The sequence below is a fragment of the Pelophylax lessonae genome (assembly GCF_965119305.1).
Source record: "Pelophylax lessonae genome assembly, chromosome: 4".
Classification (NCBI taxonomy): domain Eukaryota; kingdom Metazoa; phylum Chordata; class Amphibia; order Anura; family Ranidae; genus Pelophylax; species Pelophylax lessonae.
The window spans coordinates 478518311-478531571 of record NC_138771.1 but is presented as its reverse complement, the minus strand read 5'-3'; the positions used below and the strand labels follow the sequence as shown (position 1 = coordinate 478531571).

Sequence of the window (13261 nt, the reverse complement as noted above, 5' to 3'; positions counted from 1 at the left end):
CAGAACAGTAGATGGCAGGTTACATAAAGCTCAAAAAAATGTGTATAATGTCATTTGTAAATCAGCGCATACGAAAATAAAGGCTGCGTATAATAAAAGCTGCTATACCAAATCTTTCCAATAAAAAGAAAATATGAAACAAACAAATAAATGGTGCTACAGCTCTTAAAGTGCATCAAGAAACTACTAACAAACACAGGTTAATCATTTGAATAAATCATTTGAAATATTAAAAAACAATATGATGTTCAAACTTTTGACTTCTTTCTTTAATAACTACATAACACAGTACTTGTACTTCTACTTTCAGTACTTGAGTAGAATTTTTTTTTCAAAACTACTGGTACTTTTTACTTTTAGTACTTAAGTAGCAAATTTTTTGAAAAAACTACTTGCAATACTTAAGTAAAAAAAATGTTGAATACTTTAGTACTTCTACTTAAGTAACTTTTTCTGCGAGCACTTCCACTTCTACTCAAGTCACTTTTTGATCGAGCACTTGTACTTTTACTCAAGTAGAAATTTCGAGTACTTTATACAAGTCTGGTATTATCCCTAGCCTCACGTCCTGGCATAAAGCCTACCTGTTCAGGGCCTATAACCTGTTGTAATAGTGGTCTCAACCTGTTTGCCAAGATTTTCGCTAACAGCTTTACATCCAGATTTAGTAAGGATATCGGTCTATAGCTGGCGCAGGTAGTCGGATCTTTATCCGCTTTCGGGATCACTGTGATGTGAGCAGTCAGAAAATCATGTGATGGCTTATGCTGTTTGGTTAGTATGTTCAGTGCGTTTGTCAAGGGGGCGGTCAAAGATGCTTCAAACATCTTGTAATATTGAGACATTAGTCCATCTGGACCAGGGCTCTTCCCATTTTTAAGGTCTAGGATTGCCAATTTGGTTTCTTCTGGGGAGATTTATTTTTCTAATGCCTCTACGTCCCCGTCTGAAATCTGGGGAAGGCCACTGTCAACAATATATTGTTTCATAATTGAATGTCTGGAACCTATGAGGTCGCTGGGTCTGTTCTGAGGGGACAGATTGTAAAGCTTCTCATAGAAAGATCGGAAGGAATCCGCTATTTTTCTCGAGTCGTGTGTTAGTTTATTAGAGTTGTCCTTTAGTGACATGATATGTGTGTGATTTGTTAATATATGTGCAAACATGAATAATTTAGCAACTGATTTAAAAAAAAAAACTGGCTTTCCTATCAATTTCTCTGTACCAGAAACAACAGTCACTAGGACAAATAATGGTGAACCTCCCCAGCGGAGACAGACAGCAAAATTCCTGCCAGGAGTGTTATTATTTTCTCACTCAGTCCAAAATGTAAAAAAAAGAAGTTGGGGTTTTACAGACACTTTACCATAGCCGTGCACACAGGGTGTGCAAGGTGTCTCTGGGCACACCCTAATCACCCCGTGTGATGCATATTGCCCCTGTTTAAACCCCTGATATTTCACCAAATAAAGAAAAAAAATTCTCCTTTTTTTCTTTTTTCTGCTAAAAAATAATAATAATAAAAATAAAAAAAAATATATATTAAAAAAAAATAACCTACTTACACCAATCTCCACCCTTATGACACCATCCACTGCTCTACTGACACTGTCCACTGCTCTGCTGACACCATCAGTATATATACACATGCATACAGTATGTTTTTGAGCTTTGGGGTGCACACCCTAATGCAATAGGCTGTGCACATCTATGCATTTCACAGAGCTGTTCTTGAGCGCTAGTCCAGTGACTTTGCCTAGACTGAAATGATGTCATCAGTCTGCTGCAGACAGAAGGAAGCATTTCCTCAATCGCTGCTCTCCATGTCACAACACTGTAACTTTCTAGCCAGTAACAGAGACAGGCAAGAGTATGCAGCAGGGGCTGATCTGTACCAGACATTCATGAACACAACCTAGAACTGTACAGACACCAGGATTTACATGATTGTGTTATCTCTGAACTGGCATCTCAGTCCATGAAGCGGTTGGGGACCCTGAATCATGCCTGAATAAAGATGGTGTCAATCTTCCGGAGAGAAAAGCAGTTGAAAGCATGGATGGGGGTAGTACTGTAGTCTCTGTCATAAGTAATAAATACCTGGATGTGTCACAGTGACCTAAACATTACTTAAAGTATATGTTACCCCAACATTTCATGTTCCTGATATGTGCCTGCTGTACCATGTACTTGTATGAGAAAGTATTCTGTTCTTTTTTTATTTCTTCCTTTGTGTGAAATCCCTGTTGTTCCAGCCAGTCCCTGGGCTTTCCTATTAAAAACTGACCACACTAAGCATGAGAGCACAGCATGATTCGTTTTCTAGCTGTGCACTGCTAAAGCCTGCTTTCCTGCAATGATCAGACTTGCCCTGACATGCTCCCCCCCCCCCCCAGAGTGCTGCTGTTTCTCCCCCTCCCAGTGCTCTGAGCTCCTTTGGCAGCTGAGAATAGTGAGTGATTACTTATAAAAAAAAAGGGGAAAAAAGAGTATTTAAAATGTTTTTTCTTTTTTAAATCTATTCACAAATAATTGCCATTCATTTCTATTTTAAACTGAACGGGTTGTTTTACAAGGTGAAGGTTCACATATACTTTAAAGCAAAGTTCCACCCAAAAAGAGAAGTTCCACTTTAAGGACTCCTCACCCCCTTACATGCCACATTTGGCATGTCATTTTTTTTTGGGGTTGGGGGAGTGGGTTCCTAGATTTGACACTGCTCTGGCCACCTAGGAGACTTGAGCGGAAGTTCTCTCCCTCTCCCTTCCTCACAGGTCCCAGAAGATTGCTCAGCCATTGAGGAGACGCAGCACGACTTGTGCATGCGCAGTGCGCACCTGGCTGTGAAGCCGCAAGCTGTCACAGCCGATTGCCCACACTTGCGATGCCAGCGCCGAGGATAGGGAGAGAATCAAGGGTTCAGGCGTCCGCATCGCTGGATCGTGGAACAGGTGAGTGTGTGTTTAATAAAAGTACACTTTTTGTAGCTGCTGACTTTTAATAAACACAAAAATGACTGGAACTCCGCTTTAACATGAAGATACATACAGTATCTCACAAAAGTGAGTACACCCCTCACATTTTTGTAATATTTTATTATACCTTTTCATGTGACAACACTGAAGGAATGACACTTTGCTACAATGTAAAGTAGTGAGTGTACAGCTTGTATAACAGTGTAAATTTGCTGTTCCCTCAAAATAACTCAACACACAGCCATTATTGTCTAAACCAAAAGTGAGTACACCCCTAAGTGAAAATGTCCAAATTGGGCCCATTATCCCTCCCCAATGTCATGTGACTCGTTAGTGTTACAAGGTCTCAGGTGTGAATGGGGAACAGGTGTATTAAATTTGGTGTTATCGCTCTCACTCTCTCATACTGGTCACTGGAAGTTCAACATAGCACCTCATGTCAAAGAACTCTCTGAGGATCTGAAAAAATTATTTTTGCTCTATATAAAGATTGCCTAGGCTATAAGAAGATTGCCAAGACCCTGAAACTGGGCTGTATCACAGTGGTTAAGACCATACAGAGGTTTACCAGGACAGGTTCCACTCAGAACAGGCCTCGCCATGGTGAACCAAAGAAGTTCAGTGCACGTGCTCAGCATCATATGCCGACACTGGGGAGCTACAGTTCATTGAGGGAACCATGAATGCCAACATGTACTGTGACATACTGAAGTAGAGTATGATCCCCTCCCTTGATTGACTGGGCCGCAGAGCAGTGTTCCAACATGATAAGGACCCCAAACACTCCTCCAAGACACCCACTGCCTTTCTAAAGAAGCTGAGGGTAAATGTAATGGACTGGCCAAGCATGTCTTCAAATATAAACCCTATTGAGCATCTGTGGGGCATCCTCAAACGGAAGGTGGAGGAGCAAAAGGTCTCTAACATCCCCCAGCTCCGTGATGTCATCATGGAGGAGTGGAAGAGGACTCCAGTGGCAACCTGTGAAGCTCTGGTGAACTCCATGCCCAAGAGGGTTAAGAAAGTGCTGGAGAATAATGGTGGCCACACAAAATATTGACACTTTGGGACCAGTTTGGACATTTTCACTTAGAGGTGTACTCATTTTTTGTTATTTTGAGGGGACAGCAAATTTACACTGTTATACAAGCTGTACACTCACTACTTTACATTGTAGCAAAGTGTCATTTCTTCAGTGTTGTCACATGAAAAGATATAATAAAATATTTACAAAAATGTAAGGGGTGTACTTACTTTTGTGAGATACTGTATCTGATGAAAGGTCTGTTATGAGTCCAACTTTCACTTAGGTATAATTAAACACTTGCCACCCACCCATACTACATTTACTGCAAGCAGGTGGCAGCTGCAGGCACTACGACGTACTGGTACGTCGCAGCGCACATGCGGGCCCCCTGGGGCTTACAGAGACGTGATCCGTGACCACTGTGCCAGATCACAATGGCTGGGTTATCATGTGATCACTGTGGTTATATGTAACCAAAACAGTCATGAATGGCTTCCATTCATAACTGCTTTCTTACAAAGGTGATGCTGTGACTGGCCCACAGCTATCACGTGATACCGGGCACCCTGTACCATGTGATTACCTGTAACCAATCACAGATCACCATAGTAAGCAAGCTGTCTTGAACGAAAGCCATTCATATCAGTTACAACTATTGCTTATAACAGTGTGTAAGATTTTTCAACAATCTTCAACAAAGCTGACTGCCCACACTACTCTTCCACAAGCTGAAGGCTGCATGAAACAGGTCAAAAAGTATGTCAAAGCGGGAGGAGGCGAAACGCGTAAAGCGAGGTCATTTCCGGCCTGTGGAATGCACACCATATTTTGTTAACCACAAGTAGAAAGAGGAGGAGAGCGGTGTTTTAATTGTAAGTAGATATATTTTTTGTATAATAAAGTCTTATCAGTATTACACTATGGAGAGTTTATCCTTTATATGCACACCTGTCGAGGAGAAGTCGTAAGGAACAGAATCTGGCAAATATATCTGAGGATTGATACACACACCAGCTCTGTGGATACCGGCCATCTATAGAGGTCTCTATATTTATTAGTTCCGGTGAGTGGGGACACAAAGGGGAGCACAGATTGAACACGGAGTGAGTACGGAATACTTCACAATCGGTTGAAGTCACTTTATTTATGGACTTTATTTATTTATATGGACGTTTAGCTATATGAATTTTATATGTCATCAATAAGACCCTATTTTTTTTTTTTGCACATTGCACTTTATGCACTGTTTTAGCCCCCATTCACACTGGGGCGCCGCTACCTCGGAGCGGCCGCCACGGACTTCGTAACATTGAAGTCTATGGCGGTCGCCTCCGGGTCGCCCCAAAGAAGCTCCGGACCCTTTTTCTGAGTCGGAGCGACTTGTGTCGCTCCTATCAGAACGGGTCCGCAGCTTCCCTATGGGAGGCGACCTGCGGCGACCTGTGAGGCGACCAAGTCGCCTCACAGGTCGCCCCAGTGTGAACGGGGGCTTATGTGTTTGATGTTTTAAACTGGACATTTAAAAATATTCACAGGAAGATTTACAAATATAATTTTAATTGTGGTTTTATGTAGAGGAGCAGCGCTGACATTCACCACACTACACTACTTAAAGGCACACACCTTATTGTCATGCTATTAGTATTACCTGTGGTACCTGCTTTTTTCTCTGGGAGTCTTTCCAATTTTTTACTTATACTTGATCTCTGGTACGGTAATCTATACTGATATTATGGAGTAGTGGATTATATAATATTGGCCCCTCCCTTAGGGGACATCTGTGATATAGTCCTCTATTTACAAGTAATTTCTAAAACTGAATTTGAATTTATCTTCCACACACGATTTCATTTTAATTGTATACAATTATCTATATTTGACAACAAGTGCAGGGCTGGGTACAAAGTTGCCTTTTAGTTGATTGGTTACTATGCACAGCTGTTCCAGATTCTGAGTGCACTAGTTTTAGTAAATCCCCCCCCCCCCCGTGTGTCATTGACAGTTAAGATTTATTGCAAAATAAAATATGGTTAAACTTATTTTCATCCTTTGTTGCATCTCAGAGCTGCTGCTCTCCTGCAGCCTTTTTGCATTCACTTCCTAACCACATGTACTCTAGAGATGTCTGCATGGAATTTCTCAGGGTTTCGTGATGGGGACCACAGCGTACCATGCCTATGCAATATGCAACTGCATGCCTATGTAGTCTCCAATGGGAGACATTATATGCATTAGAGTGTTGCTGAACCCAGGAGCCTGCATTCACTTTATCTGGTCTCCCACAGTACACAAAACACAGCAATGCACTTATTTTAGTAAATATATACTGCTAACTACCTTTTCTTATTTGCAGTATAAGCAGTCTTGTGACTTCAATCCGTATCTGGTTAAAGCTTGTAGGAGGAGTTTTCATTCTCTGCTGACTGTCCTATGGGGCTGCATGACCCCTGGCCCCCTGTCTGGACAGTAGTGATTGGCCCTGTGCTTATCACATGCACCCTCCCAAAAGAAAACTCTGTAGCAATACACACCAAACTAAGCATTTGCAGAGTGCCCCCAAGGTCCTGTAATATTAGCGGATGGATTGAGGACAGTGGAAGAAGGGGAAGATCAGAGAAGACAGGATCAGGCTTTATTTCATATATAATCTGATTTTACTGTTGTGGGTTTGGTAACACTTTAAGGTAAAAAAAAACCTCCTGAGTGCAGCTCCCCAGCCTCCCCTAACTGAGCCTGATCTCCAGCGATGTGCATGAGAGCAGCGGCTCTCCCGGGTCTCTCTTTCTCCTCATTGGCTCACACAGCAACTGGAGCCATTGGCTCTTGCTGCTGTCAATCAAAGCCAGTGAGCCAATGAGGAGAGGGCAGGGGGCGGGAACAACAATGTCCATTCACAGCAGCGTGATTTAGGAGCAAGCCTGCTATTGGAGGCATTCAGCAGGGGGGAGGAGCCCGGAGCACCACTGGGAGACCCAAAATGAAGAGGATTAGGGCTGCTCTGTGCAAAACCATAAAAAAAAATCAGCCTTTAATTATACTTTAACATTTTAAAACTTATATGAGATTAACATGGTTAGATATGGGAATTCCTGATAAATGACCTAATATTATTATTATTATTATACAGGATTTATATAGCGCCAACAGTTTGTGCATCGCTTTACAATTTGAGGTAAGACAATACAGTTACAATACAATTCAATACAGGAGGAATCAGAGGGCCCTGCTCCTTAGAGCTTACAAATGTTTCCGTCCCTCCTAGGTTGTTTATTGTATATTTTCTTGTTTGATCGACCCATGTTTACCTGGATAATTATTGTCCCTATATTTTATGTACTCTTATTTTGCACTGGTGATAACCTGGGATTCTATTGTTGCCATTGGCAACATCTCTATCTTTTGTACATAATGCTTTCAATAAAAATATTGGAAAATGTAAAACTTATATGAGATTTTTATTTTATGGGACTTTGTTCACCTTTAACTAAGATATTATACTCTTTATTTATTGGGTCCCTTAAAAATCTTTTTTTTTTTTTTTCTATAAGCCTTAAGACTTATTACCTTCTGATAATCTACCATGTAAGCCCAGTATATGTATTCTGTCGGAAAGAGGATTAAGTTCTATCCAGGACACCCCGCTTCTTCTAAACAAATGTCATATTAGTCCCAAACATCGGATATGAATGCTTTCTTCCTATGTACAGTAGTGGGACAGTAGTTACAAGCCTACACAGACACCTATTGGGACAGCAGCCAATGGCATGACATTACAATACTGTTCTTTTCCTGTACTGCTCGAAGGCAGACAAGCCCACGAAAAGCTTTTTTTTTTAAATAGCCCATAGATGCCAGGGGCAACATGTGGCTTTAATTGAAACCAAAGGAACAATTCCGCTCCTACATTTTTTTCCTTCTCTCCCTCCTCTACCTATAGATCTATGTTTGTCGATGCCTCTTTGTTTCGGCCGATTGCATTTCTAAACTTTGCCAAAAAGTTTCTTCGGAGTTCCATGAGACATCCAATTTTTTTCTTTTTTTTTAGGATTAAGATTTCTTATGATCTCCTCTCGACAGTGGATTTACTTACAGAGGCCGTGGAAAGCATAACCAAAAAAGGACATGTTAGAGCTTTTGGCAGGCTGTTCGAATTTGGTTTTGCGATGAGGGCTGACTCTGAGCATGCTTAGGGAATGACAAGCATTTTTCTACACTCAAGCTAAAACCCACCTTTTTTTTTTTCTTTCTTGCAACACAAAACTCATTGGCTGCCTGTTGGACTAGGCTGAGGACAATGACTGTTACTGGCTGCTAGTTGTAAACATAGGGGATAAGGATTCATTTTGTGCAAGTCCTATTTTTTTTTTTTTCTTTCTCTTTTCGGGGAGTGGCTAACAAAAAAAAAAAAAAAAGTCTGAGAATTTAATTCAATAGAGCTGTGTTTTAAGCAACTCCTGTGTCGTTTTTTTTCTCTTCTCTTTCCAAAGCAGCCAGTGACTTCCTTCCAGCTGCAAACGTTTCATCGTAGAGGTAAGACAATTGAATTTATTCTTCTGTCATATTTACATTTGTTTTTTTAAAGTGATGCAACAGACACATTCTTTACAGTATTCTTTTTTTTTTTTGTTATTTTTGTTTATTTTATTTTATGCATCTTTATTATTGCAGTTTGCAAGGAATGTAACATGTATGAGGTTGCCGGGCAATTCTATCATCTTCAAATTCTTGAAATTCTTTTCCATTCTTCTTTTTTTCTTTTTACTTTTTTCTAATTTTCTACTTTTTTTTTCTCTTTTTCTTTCTTTTTTTTTTTTTGTGCATTCAGTTTATTTTGCAATTTGCAAGTCTTTAAAAGACATTGTAAAATTATTCTGCACATTTTTCTTTTTTTTGCATCCTGTTGCTTATGTTTTAGGCAGTTTATAGCAACCAGTCAGATGCCAATTTTTATCAGCAATCTGCAATCATCACAAATATTGATTGTTTTTGATTGGTTGCAGTTTTTTTTTGTGTATCTTGATGTTGCAGTTTGTGGGTCTCTTTGTGCATCCTGTTGCAAATTTAAAAGACAGCTCCAAGGATCCAATCAGATGTTATCTTTTATCAACCATGAGCCACTAAAACAAAGACTGATGGTTTCTGATTGGTTGCCATGGATTAGTGCATCGCACAGTGCTCAGGAGTACATAACTGTCTATAATTTCCTTTATGCAATGCATTTGTTCCAATATTTTTAATCATATGTGTATCTTCTGCATCTTGCTTTTACAATTTTGACATTGCTGAAGAAAATCTATTTGTCATTGAAAAATATAAACCATATCTAGTTCTTGTGGCTCATTGTCTGCAACAAGAAGATGAGTACTCAAATTGTATCTTTCGCCCCATGCCATAAGAAACTGATAAAAAAGAAGGTGTTGTCCACAGCCACCAATCAGAGTGCAGTAATTATGTCTTTGTTGCAGCTTTGAGGATATAAGCTCACAGCTGATTGGATGTTATTGGATATAGTCCTGTATTACATTGCACCAAATGTTTATGAACCAGCTTTAGAACTAAATCAGAGGAGGGCTGGAAGCTATGAAGGAATCAATAATAATTAATCTGAATAAAATCTATTTGTCTTTGAAAAATATAAGCCATATCTAGTTGTTGTGGCTCATTGTCTGCAACAAGAAGATGAGTACTCAAATTGTATCTTTCGCCCCATGCCATAAGAAACTGATAAAGAAGAAGGTGTTGTCCACAGCCACCAATCAGAGTGCAGTAATTATGTCTTTGTTGCAGCTTTGGGGATATAAGCTCAGAGCTGATTGGATGTTATTGGATATAGTCCTGTATTACATTGCACCAAATGTTTATGAATCAGCTTTAGAACTAAATAGAGGAGGGCTGGAAGCTGCGAAGCAATCAATAATAATTAATCTGAATAAAATGAATCATCTGATTGGTTGTTATGGGTCATTGTGCTCATGACCATATATTTTTCACTGCTCCACTGAATGGGAAAAGGTTCTCAGTGTTATAAAGGCATTATCCTAAGTGAATAATTAACAACACTCGGGTGGGGGGATTTACTAAAACTGGAGAGTGCAAAATCTGATACAGCTCTGCATAGAAACCAATCTGCTTCCAGGTTTTATTGTCAAAGTTTAATTGAACAAGCTGCGGTTAGAAGCTGATTGGCTACCATGCACAGCTGCACCAGATTCTGAGTGCTCAAGTTTTAGTAAATTCCCTCTGTACATGCTGTTTAATATTACTTTTCTGCCTATGGCGGGTTGCTTAGATTGAAAAAATTGTGTAACATTTTCCAGTTATCATGTGTGTTTCTTGTATTGTTTGAAGCAACCCTGGCTTTTGTGTAGTCATCCTTAAAGTATCACTCCACCCAAAAAGACATTTGAAGCGGGGTTCTAGCTGAAATAAAAAAAAATAAATAAAAGTCAGCAGCTACAAATACTGTAGCTGCTGAGTTTTAATAGAGGACACTTACCTGTCCAGGGATTCCGCAATGTCGGCCCCTCGAAGCCGATTTGTCCATCAGCTCAAGTGCCGGCACCGGCATTGTAACTAAGGGAAACCGCCGGCTTCACCACCAGTTTCCGACTGCGCATGTGTAAGTCAAGCTGCTCTTTCTGAATTGCCATGTTGTCTTCTGGGACACACACAGGTCCCAGAAGGCAGCCGGGGGGAAGGAGAAGAGGCCAATACAAATGAGGAGATGATCTGCCTCGCCATAGTGAGGTAGCACGGAAGTCCTGCTGGAGAATGAAAAAAAAAAAAGGTACAAAAGAAAAAAAGGTGCTCAAGAGCATTGAGATCTTCCCACCATTATTCCCATTCCCAACTACCTTGGGGGTCTACTCCTCCTTCTGCAGCAGGGATGAGCCCTCCCCTGGTGCATTATTCAATCTCATGTAGGACTAAGAAATTCTTGTGCAGTGATTTCACCACTATAGCCCCTTACAAATATAAGAAACTGGAAAACTCTACCAAAACTGCCAAACTCTTCGTTGCCTTGCAGGGTCTCCCTTAAGCCACCATGACGTGCACACTCCCAGCTGGAACTCTGTTATTACATGCCACTCCAGCACTCCAGGAACCATAAGACAGAATTAGGCAGCAGGGAGATTGGAGCTGCAAGGCGATGCCCTTAGGACATACATGCATGCCATATCTCCAGGCTGTGACAAGACTTCATTGGGGCATGCATGCACACCATGTCCTTGAGCTGTGAAGGGACTGGGGCTTGCAGGAGACTTCATCAATTCAGAGCACACATGTGCGATATGTTCTTGGCAGCAGGGAGACTGAGGCTGTGAGGAGATGTGCTTAAAGAATGCATGCGCACTATGTTTTTGAAGTGGAGAAACTGGGGCTGCAAGGAGACATTTTTAGGGCATGCATGTGCTCTATGTTCTTGGCAGTAGAGAGATTGGGGCTGTGAGGAGATGGCCTTAGTGCACACCTATAGCAGTGAGGAGATATTCTTAGGGTATGCATGCACTGCACATGCATGTTCTCAGTTTTAGAGAGACCAGGACTGTGAGGAGATGGCCTTAGGGCAGTGGGGGAACTGTTGCTGCAAGGAGACATCCTTAGCCTTAGGCCACACATGTGCACTATGTTGTCAGCTATAAGGAGTCTGGGACAGCAAGGAGACATGCTTAGGGCACGCTTGCACACTTTGTTTCCGGGCTGTGGAAAGACTGAGCTGCAAGGAGACATCCTTAGGACACATATGCGTGCTATGTTCTTGGGCTGCCGGAAGGCTGAGGCTGTAAGGGGATATCCTTAGGACACTCATGTGCACTATGTTCTTGCTCTGTAAGGAGAATGGTGCTGGGAGGAAACATCCTAAGGGAACACATGTGCACTATTTTCTTGGCAGTAGTTAGATTGAGGCTGCGAGGAGATGCTCTTAGGCCACACCTGTTACATACGGAGATGGGGCTGTGAGGAGATGGCCTTAGGGCACGGGTCTCCCAGGGGCCAGATGCTGCCCTTTGCTTGCCTTTATCTGGCTCTTGAGGGCGCTATTCATCACACTGATATTGAGACACTATTCTGTCCTCTGACACCAAAAATGGGACAAAATTACTGCCACTGACATTAATAGGGCGCCATTTCTCCCAATGACACCAACAATGGGGCACTTTTCCTCCCTATAATACCAAGAATTGGGCACTGTTTACTCCCACTAATGCCAGAAACATTTTCTATTCCCATTGGAAACAGTCTGCCCCCCCCCCCCAAAGCCTGAAGGACAGTAAACTGGAATTTTGTTTAGAAAGTTTGGAGACCCATGCCTTAGGGCATGCACACTATGTTCAGCATGCCAGGAATCATGGGACATGTAGTCCCACATTTTATATCATACCCACTTGAAAAGTGTGTGCCCCCTATTTGAAATTTCAGGAAAGCGCAGTGGAAAGGGACACAGTGCAGTGATCCTACAAAAGAGAAACACAAGTTCTTTGTACAAAGAGATTTTATTATACAGCTAGTTTTCGGAAATTAAAGGAAGAACTAGATTTTTTTACTGAGGATTTAATGCTGCTTGAAAGTGACCCTGCCACTTCTAAAAAAAAAAATCTACAATTATCTGCAACAGATGAGGTATTGTACTCCCTTCACCAGTGGTCCATGTCCCCCACCTTTCCTACATTATTGCACTGACACTCCCAGAAGTGTTGAATGCCTGGAGGCTGGAATGCTGAAAAGGAAGAGAGTTAATAGACAATGGCTGTCAAAAAGTTAAAGTGGTTGTAAAGGCTGAAGTTTTTTTACCTTCATGCATTTTATTCATGAAGGTTATAAAACCTTCTGTGTGCTGCTCACCCCCCCCCCCCCCCCAATAGCCCATCCCTTATACCCACCTGAGCCCCATCTCAATCAAGCGATATGCATGGGAGCCTCTGCTGTCCTGGGTCTCTCTCTCCCCATTGGCTGAGACACAGCAGCAGGAGCAATCACAGCAGGGGGCGGGGGTGAGCCGTGGCTGTATGGGGTTGATATACTAAAGGCCAATAGACTGTGCAGTTTGCAAAATACAGTTGCACTCTGCAAGAGCAGTTGTTCCAGAGCTTAGTAAAGGAGGTAAAACTTCACTTTGCAAAGAATACCCAATCACGTGCAAGACAGAAAAAAAACAGCATTTTTGCTTTCACATGATGAATGGAAGTCAGCAGAGCTTCTACTCATTTTCTAAGCTCTGAAGCAACTGCTTTTGCAGAGAGCAAATGCACTTTGCAAA

At 41.5% G+C, this 13261-nt stretch overlaps 1 protein-coding gene across 3 annotated transcripts in view; it reads left to right on the top strand.

Annotated features, from left to right (window-relative positions):
- The first annotated feature begins 8295 nt into the window (after window positions 1-8295).
- Window positions 8296-13261, top strand: part of CALD1 (caldesmon 1) — a 295859-nt gene continuing 290893 nt past the window's right edge. For 2 of the 3 annotated variants that reach the window (XM_082254258.1, XM_082254256.1), the window contains exon 1: window positions 8297-8532. The gene's annotated coding sequence lies outside the window, so the exon portion shown is untranslated. Of the gene's footprint in view, window positions 8533-13261 lie in introns of all 3 variants that reach the window. The other variant, XM_082254260.1, reaches the window with a different exon arrangement.